The following is a 9,613-nucleotide window of genomic DNA, read 5'->3' as shown; positions in this document are numbered from 1 at the left end:
CTGTTTGATTTTGAAAATTTCAGATAAGTTTTTCATGAGGCTTCCGATAAAACTGGTTCCTTTGTCTGTTAATATGGCTCGAGGTGTTCCATAAACTGCGATGAAATGCCTTGCGAAAGCATCGGCAATGGTAGTCGCTCGGATGTTGGGTATTGCTACTGCAATACAGTATTTGGTTAAATTATCCTGCATAGTAAGAATGTATCGATTGCCTCCTGGTGTGACTGGTAATGGTCCAACGGTATCCAGAGAAATTTTATCAAATGCGTCCAAAGGTGTGTCGGTGATCAGCATAGGCTGACGAGTTTTTACACGGACTAATTTTTGTTCCTGGCAACTTTTGCATTTTCGGATGTAATCTTGAATTTTATTGCGCATGTGTGGCCAATGAAATCTTGCTCGAATACGATTGTAGGTTTTTGTGACTCCTTTATGTCCTCCGATTAAACTATCGTGTGCTTCGTGAATAATCTCTTGTCTATTTTCTGCAGAAGGTGTGGTGATAATGCAATTGCATATTGTGATTTGAGGAATTTGCTCTGTGAAGGTCTCTTCCAATGTATTGAAAAATTCGTTGAGTGGCAATTTATGCAAATCTCCGGTGGCTGATATTCGAAATGATTCGATCCTGTTTTCTTTTAAAGCTGGTTGGAGAATTTTCAATCCGTTGACTATGTCCATTCTATTTGGTTTATCGTAGAAATTGTCGGAAATTATTATGCTGAATGTTTTAAATAATCCGTTGTTTGAAATTACAACTTGTCCCTTCTTTGGTCCTGCAGCTAGAAATTCCTGTTTGTTTATTAATTCGGTGTCCAAGAGTAATTTTCCGATGGGAGTTATTAAATTGCAGTCGGCTGATATAAAATGCACGTAATTGTCTTCTTTTGCTGTGAGGGTGTTTGAAGAAACGATAATCTTTTGTTTTGGTTCTGGCGGCGCTTCCAGGTCAGTTTCGGTGGAAGAACTGTCGGTAGCGGTGTCAAAGAATGGGTAAGGGTCTGCTGTACGGTCAGGTAACTGCCTTGCACTTGTTTCGCTTGTGGGTAGCCGGATTATGGTGGGTTGTAAAATTCCATCTGTTCTGTCTGATTGTTCCTGCAGTATATTAGGTGGATCCACTTGCAAATTGTTTGTATTTTCAATAACTGTATTTTCGAGCGGTTCCTCAAACGAAATTAAATCATCAGATAAGCTTTGGTTCTTATCTGTAGAAAAAATTTCTGTGGAGTTTGCTGCGGGTAAAAACTGGTGTGTGGTATCCTGGTCTTCATCTGGCATCAACACTTCTCTAGATAGGCTCGGAAGGGACCGGTTTTTGTTTATTATGGGAGAGTGTCGCACTTTTCCAAGAGCGGGCTCTTCCCTTTCATCTGAACTGCTTGTTTCCTGATATTTCGGTCGTTTTTCTCGGTCTCGACGTAATTGTCTGATACGTTGTCCAATTGAATCCGGTCTGTCTTCATGTGTCTTCGGTAGTTGGGTCTTGAAATCGGGATCTCGAAGTTCACGTGGAATAAGTGGTAAACAAGAAATGGTAGGGTTGCGTGAAAGAGCATCTGCGTTCTTATTCGTTTTTCCGGATTTATGGATAACCTGATAATCGTACTCCAGAAGTCTTAATTTCCACTTCATGAGTCTCGATGTTGGATCTTTTACAGAATGTAGCCAAACTAGAGGTCTGTGATCTGTCACAAGAGTGAATTTGGTTCCGTAAACATACGGTCTGAAATATTGAACGGCGTAAACCATGGCCAAACATTCTTTTTCTGTAGCTGAGTAATTTTTCTCTGCTTTATTGAGGCTGCGCGATGCGTAAGCAATCGGCAGATCATTTCCAATCTCGCCTTGACTAAGCACGGCTCCAATGGCATGTTCTGATGCATCCGTTGTAACGATGAATGGTTTGCTGAAGTCGGGGTATTGTAAAATAGGTTCTTGGCAAAGTTCTTCACGTAATTGTTTAAAGCTGTTTTCCTGTTCTTCTGTCCATTTGAATTTTATTCCTTTTCCCAAGAGGCTAATCAACGGTTTTGCTTTAGTGGTGAAATCTGATATGAATCGTCTGTAGTATCCTACTAATCCCAAAAATTGTTGTATATTCTTCTGATTGGTGGGTGTTGGAAAATCCTTGACGGCTTTTAATTTTCTGGGGTCAGGTTTTACTCCTTGTCTTGAAATAATGTGTCCAAGGTAAGTAACTTCTTTCCGTAAAAATTCACATTTATTAGTCTGGAGGGTTAAGCCATGTTCTCGTAAGCGATTGAATAATTTCCTGACTTTAACGTTGTGTTCATGTAGTGATGATGCGTAAACCACAATGTCATCCAGGTAAACGAACACGTCCGTTCCTTGGAGTCCAGTTAGTACTTGATCCATGAGGCGTTGGAAGGTGGGTGGTGCATTTTTTAAACCAAACGGCATTCGTGAAAATTCATAATGTCCGTTAGGTGTGGTAAAGGCTGTTTTCTGCCTATCTTTCGGGTCCATCTCTATTTGGTGAAAACCATTTGCGAGATCGAAAACGGAGAAGTACTTAGCTCCACCGAGACGATCTAATATTTCTGTAATCTGTGGTAGCGGGTATTTATCAGAAATTGTTTTATCATTAAGCGCACGGAAGTCTATGACCATACGCCAACGTTTGTTTCCCTGTGCATCCGGTTTCTTAGGTACAATCCACAAAGGTGAATTATATGGGGATTTCGACGGAGTTATTATTCCTTCGGATAGTAATGCGTCTATCTGCTTTTTTATCTCATGTTGATGTATCGGAGGATAGCGATATTGTCTTGTGTTTATTGGAATTTCGTCGGTCGTGTGTATGGAATGTTTGAAATCGGAGGCCTTCCCTAGCTTATCTCCGGGGAGATAAAATCGGTCGGGAAACTCCTTTATCAGAGCAGTGATGCTGCACAGTTCCTCTTTGTTCAAGTGCTTGAGATTTAACATTTGGGAGATTCCCTGTGCCCTATCTTCTCTGTTGTTGAAATTAGCATGACCTTGTACCTCTGAGTAGATGTCTTCGTCCGAAGTGTTTACAATTTCTATAGGGTTCCAAAATTTGTGGTTCTATTTCTATATCCAGGTCTTCTTCGCTGGTGTTGGTTGCCATAACATGACACCTTCCTTGATCGTTTATGACAGCTGCTTCTCCTACGTACAATTGGTCATGTGTTCTTATGCGAGGCAAGTAGCCTTCCTTGATCTTCGGATTAGCTATGTGAATAGCGATTTGTTGTGAGGTTCTTGCTGGAATGCGGTGTTTAGTTGTTTTTTCTGGTGCTTCTAAATAATTTGAAAATCGAATAGGCCTGATAGGTTTGTTCTTTAATACCAGTGTTCCATGGTAATAGGAAATCTCAGCCTTTTCTTGTTTTAGGAATGGGCTTCCGATTAGTCCATCTGCTTCTATGGCAAGGTGTTTTACTACGTAAAATATTGCTGGGGCTTCATGGATATGGAGAATTGTCGTCCCTACGGTGAAAATCGGGGTTGTGGTGAGTCCAGTTATTTCGATTTCCTCTCGTGAAATCTCTGCTGTTCTTTCTAGAGCGTCGAGGACTACCAAATTTACGGACGCTCCACCGTCAATTAAAAATTCTCCCGTTCCTGATTCCAGTTCTGGGATCGTAATTTTTATCCGTGGTGCAGGTGCTTCCTTGATGAGGGTTTCTCTTCGAAGCGGACGGATCTTGGGCGATCTTCTTTCTTTTCGCTCATCGTGTCGCCTGTACGGTGAGCGCGATCGTAGTTTAAAAATTTCTTTGATTCCACGGACGAATCTCGCGAATCTCGCGAATCTCGTCGGAATCGCGGGCTACGGGGACGATTCCTGCAGAATTTCCCGTCGTGCCCGGAAGTTCCGCAATGCCAACAATACATGTTTGACATGCGATTTTTATCGGTACCCTTTAGAATCGTATACCGTTTTTCTCCGTCATCACCCATTGATGACTCGGAGCGATTAGAGGGGGAGTGTGAGGGGCTCCTGTGACGCAAGGTCCAGGCAGAAGCGCGTTCTTCTCTTTCCTCTTCAAAACCAGATGGTCTCGTGCGTCGATCTCTGTGTCGATCATATCTGCTCGGAGATAGAGGATACGACACTTCACGTTCGCGATAACGAGGATCTTGGTCGAAAGAATCTCGGCGGGACCACCTTGCTGGTGATTCATTCCGAGGCGATTGTCTTCGATTTCTTAGTTTTTTATCTATTTGCAGCACAGCGTCGTAAGCTTCCTCCAGATTTTCTGTATCTTTTAGGAGAGCCGACACCTTCAAGGCAATACGATCCGGTAATCCATCGATGAAGTTTTCCAGAACGTCCTTCTCCATTTCCTTGATGAATTCTTCAGCATGGACCTCGTATTTTTCCTTAATGGCTCCGCGCGTACAATAGACTAGGTGGCTTGTCCTATCGATGTATTGTCGTAGGCTCTCACCTTCGCGGATACGTAACTTCGCGATTTCCACTTGGAAGTATGACAAACTTTTGCCAGGCGCGAATCTTTTCTTTAAGTGCTGAATTAATGCTTTTGCGGTCGTAAACTTGTGCTCTAATGTGCTTCTACGTGCTGGCCCGACGAGTTTAGTAAGAACAATTGCTAGATACTCGGTTTCCGTACCCTCAGGAATCAACGTTAACCCGTCCTCTATAGTCTGCGCGAAACGAGACAAGGGTGGGTCTTCCCCATTAAAATCCTATCCAACCCTCTATCCTATCATCTATCCTATCCTATCCTCAATCCTATCCTATCCTCTATCCTATTCTATTCTCTATACTATCTTATCCTCTATCCTATCCCATCGTCTATCCTATCCTATCCTCTATCATGTCCTATCATCTATCCTATCCTATTCTCTATATTATCTTATCCTCTATACTATCCTGTACTCTATTCTATCCTATCCTCTATCTTATCCTATCCTCTATCCTATCCTATCCTCTATCATATCCTATCCTATCCTATCCTATCCTCTATCCCATAATATCCTCAATACTATCCAATCCTCTATCCTATCCTCAATCCTATCCTATCCTCTATCCTATTCTATTCTCTATACTATCCTATCCTCTATCCTATCCTATCCTCTATCCTGTCCTATCCTCTATCCTATCCTATTCTCTATATTATCTTATCCTCTATAGTATCCTGTACTCCATCGTATCCTATCCTCCTTCCCATCCTATCCTCTATCCTATCCTATCCTCTGTCCTATCCTATCCTCTATCCTATCCTATCCTCTATCCTATCATATCCTCTATCCTATCCAATCCCCTATTCTATCGTCTATCCTATCCTATCCTCTATAATATCGTATCCTCCATCCTATAATATCATATATCCTATCCTATCCTCTATCGTATCGTATCCTCTATCCTATCCAATTCTCTATCCTACCCTCTATCCTAGCCTATCCTCTATCGTATGGTATCCTCTATCCTATCCAATCCTCTTTCCTATCATCTATCCTATCCTATCCTCAATCCTATCCTATCCTCTGTCGTATTCTATTCTCTATCCTATCCTATCCTCTATCTTATCCTATCCTCTACACTATCCTATCCTCTATCCTATACTATCCTCTATAATATCGTATCCTCCATCCTATATTATCATATATCCTATCCTATCCTCTATCCTATCCTATCCTCTATCCTATCCTATCCTCTACCCTATCCTATCCTCTATCTTATCCTATCCTCTACCCTATCCTATCCTCTATCTTATCATATCCTCTACACTATCCTATCCTCTATCCTATACTATCCTCTATAATATCGTATCCTCCATCCTATATTATCATATATCCTATCCTATCCTCTACCCTATCCTATCCTCTATCCTATCCTATCCTCTATCCTATCCTCTCCTCTATCATATCCTATCCTCTATCCTATCCTATCCTCTATCCTATCCTATCCTCTATCCTATCCTATCCTCTATCCTATCCTATCCTCTATCCTATCCTATCCTCTATCCTATCCTATCCTCTATCCTATCCTATCCTCGATCCTATCCTATCCTCTATCCTATCCTATCCTATCCTATCCTATCCTATCCTCAATCCTATCCAATCCTCTATCCTATCCTCTATCCTATCCTATCCTCTATCCTATCCTATCCTCTATCGTATCGTATCCTCTATCCTATCCAATCCTCTATCCTATCATCTATCCTATCCTATCCTCAATCCTATCCTATCCCCTATCCTATTCTATTCTCTATACTATCCTATCCTCAATCCTATCCTATCCTCTACCCTATCCTATCATCTATCCTGTCCTATCCTCAATCCTATCCTATACTCTATCGTATCGTATCCTCTATCCTATCCAATCCTCTATCCTATCATCTATCCTATCCTATCCTCAATCCTATCCTATCCTCTATCCTATTCTATTCTCTATACTATCCTATCCTCAATCCTATCCTATCCTCTACCCTATCCTATCCTCTATCCTGTCCTATCCTCAATCCTATCCTATACTCTATCCTATCATTTCCTCTATCCTATCCTATTCCATATCCTATCCTATCCTCTATCCTATCCTATCCTCTGCCCTACCCTATCCTCTATCCTATCCTATCCTCTATCGTATCGTATCCTCTATCCTGTCCAATTCTCTATCCTACCCTATATCCTATCCTACCCTCTATCCTATACTATCCTCTATAATATCGTATCCTCCATCCTATCATATCGTATATCCTATCCTATCCTCTATCCTATCCTATCCTCTATCCTATCCTATCCTCTGTCCTATCCTATCCTCTATTCTATCCTATCCTCTATCGTATCGTATCCTCTATCCTGTCCAATTCTCTATCCTACCCTATATCCTATCCTACCCTCTATCCTATACTATCCTCTATAGTATCGTATCCTCCATCCTATAATATCGTATATCCTATCCTATCCTCTATCCTATCATCTCCTCTATCCTATCCTATCCTCTATCCTATCCTATCCTCTATCCTATCCTATCCTCTATCCTATCCTCTATCCTATCCTCTCCTCTATCCTATCCTATCCTATCCTATCCTCTATCCCATATTATCCTCAATACTATTCAATTCTCTATCCTACCCTCTATTCTATCCTATCCTCTATCGTATCGTATCCTCTATCCTATCCAATCCTCTATCCTATCATCTATCCTATCCTATCCTCTATCCTATCCTATCCTCTATCCTGTCCTATCCTCTATCCTATCCTATTCTCTATATTATCTTATCCACTATACTATCCTGTACTCTATTCTATCCTATCCTCTATCTTATCCTATCCTCTACCCTATCCTATCCTCTATAGTATACTATCCTGTATAATATCGTATCCTCCATTCTATAGTATCATATATCCTATCATATCCTCTATCCTATCCTATCCTATCCTATCCTCTATCCCATAATACCCTCAATCCTATCCAATCCCCTATCCTATCCTCTATCCTATCCTATCCTCTACGCTATCCTACTCTCTATCCTATCCTATCCTCAATCCTATCCTATCCTCTATCCTATCCTATCCTCAATGCTATCCTATCCTCTATCCTAGGCTATCATATCCTCTATCCTATCCTATCCTCTATCCTATCCTATCCTCTGTCCTATCCCATCCTCTATCCTATCCTATCCTCTATCGTATCGTATCCTCTATCCCATCCAATTCTCTATCCTACCCTCTATCCTATCCTATCCTCTATCGTATCGTATCCTCTATCCTATCCAATCCTCTATCCTATTCTATTCTCTATACTATCTTATCCTCTATCCTATCCCATCGTCTATCCTATCCTATCCTCTATCATGTCCTATCATCTATCCTATCCTATTCTCTATATTATCTTATCCTCTATACTATCCTGTACTCTATTCTATCCTATCCTCTATCTTATCCTATCCTCTATCCTATCCTATCCTCTATCATATCCTATCCTATCCTATCCTATCCTCTATCCCATAATATCCTCAATACTATCCAATCCTCTATCCTATCCTCAATCCTATCCTATCCTCTATCCTATTCTATTCTCTATACTATCCTATCCTCTATCCTATCCTATCCTCTATCCTGTCCTATCCTCTATCCTATCCTATTCTCTATATTATCTTATCCTCTATAGTATCCTGTACTCCATCGTATCCTATCCTCCTTCCCATCCTATCCTCTATCCTATCCTATCCTCTGTCCTATCCTATCCTCTATCCTATCCTATCCTCTATCCTATCATATCCTCTATCCTATCCAATCCCCTATTCTATCGTCTATCCTATCCTATCCTCTATAATATCGTATCCTCCATCCTATAATATCATATATCCTATCCTATCCTCTATCGTATCGTATCCTCTATCCTATCCAATTCTCTATCCTACCCTCTATCCTAGCCTATCCTCTATCGTATGGTATCCTCTATCCTATCCAATCCTCTTTCCTATCATCTATCCTATCCTATCCTCAATCCTATCCTATCCTCTGTCGTATTCTATTCTCTATCCTATCCTATCCTCTATCTTATCCTATCCTCTACACTATCCTATCCTCTATCCTATACTATCCTCTATAATATCGTATCCTCCATCCTATATTATCATATATCCTATCCTATCCTCTATCCTATCCTATCCTCTATCCTATCCTATCCTCTACCCTATCCTATCCTCTATCTTATCCTATCCTCTACCCTATCCTATCCTCTATCTTATCATATCCTCTACACTATCCTATCCTCTATCCTATACTATCCTCTATAATATCGTATCCTCCATCCTATATTATCATATATCCTATCCTATCCTCTACCCTATCCTATCCTCTATCCTATCCTATCCTCTATCCTATCCTCTCCTCTATCATATCCTATCCTCTATCCTATCCTATCCTCTATCCTATCCTATCCTCTATCCTATCCTATCCTCTATCCTATCCTATCCTCTATCCTATCCTATCCTCTATCCTATCCTATCCTCTATCCTATCCTATCCTCGATCCTATCCTATCCTCTATCCTATCCTATCCTATCCTATCCTATCCTATCCTCAATCCTATCCAATCCTCTATCCTATCCTCTATCCTATCCTATCCTCTATCCTATCCTATCCTCTATCGTATCGTATCCTCTATCCTATCCAATCCTCTATCCTATCATCTATCCTATCCTATCCTCAATCCTATCCTATCCCCTATCCTATTCTATTCTCTATACTATCCTATCCTCAATCCTATCCTATCCTCTACCCTATCCTATCATCTATCCTGTCCTATCCTCAATCCTATCCTATACTCTATCGTATCGTATCCTCTATCCTATCCAATCCTCTATCCTATCATCTATCCTATCCTATCCTCAATCCTATCCTATCCTCTATCCTATTCTATTCTCTATACTATCCTATCCTCAATCCTATCCTATCCTCTACCCTATCCTATCCTCTATCCTGTCCTATCCTCAATCCTATCCTATACTCTATCCTATCATTTCCTCTATCCTATCCTATTCCATATCCTATCCTATCCTCTATCCTATCCTATCCTCTGCCCTACCCTATCCTCTATCCTATCCTATCCTCTATCGTATCGTATCCTCTATCCTGTCCAATTCTCT

The sequence above is a fragment of the Halictus rubicundus genome, unplaced genomic scaffold (genome assembly GCF_050948215.1).
Source record: "Halictus rubicundus isolate RS-2024b unplaced genomic scaffold, iyHalRubi1_principal scaffold0090, whole genome shotgun sequence".
Classification (NCBI taxonomy): domain Eukaryota; kingdom Metazoa; phylum Arthropoda; class Insecta; order Hymenoptera; family Halictidae; genus Halictus; species Halictus rubicundus.
Note: the sequence above shows the minus strand (reverse complement) of the source record.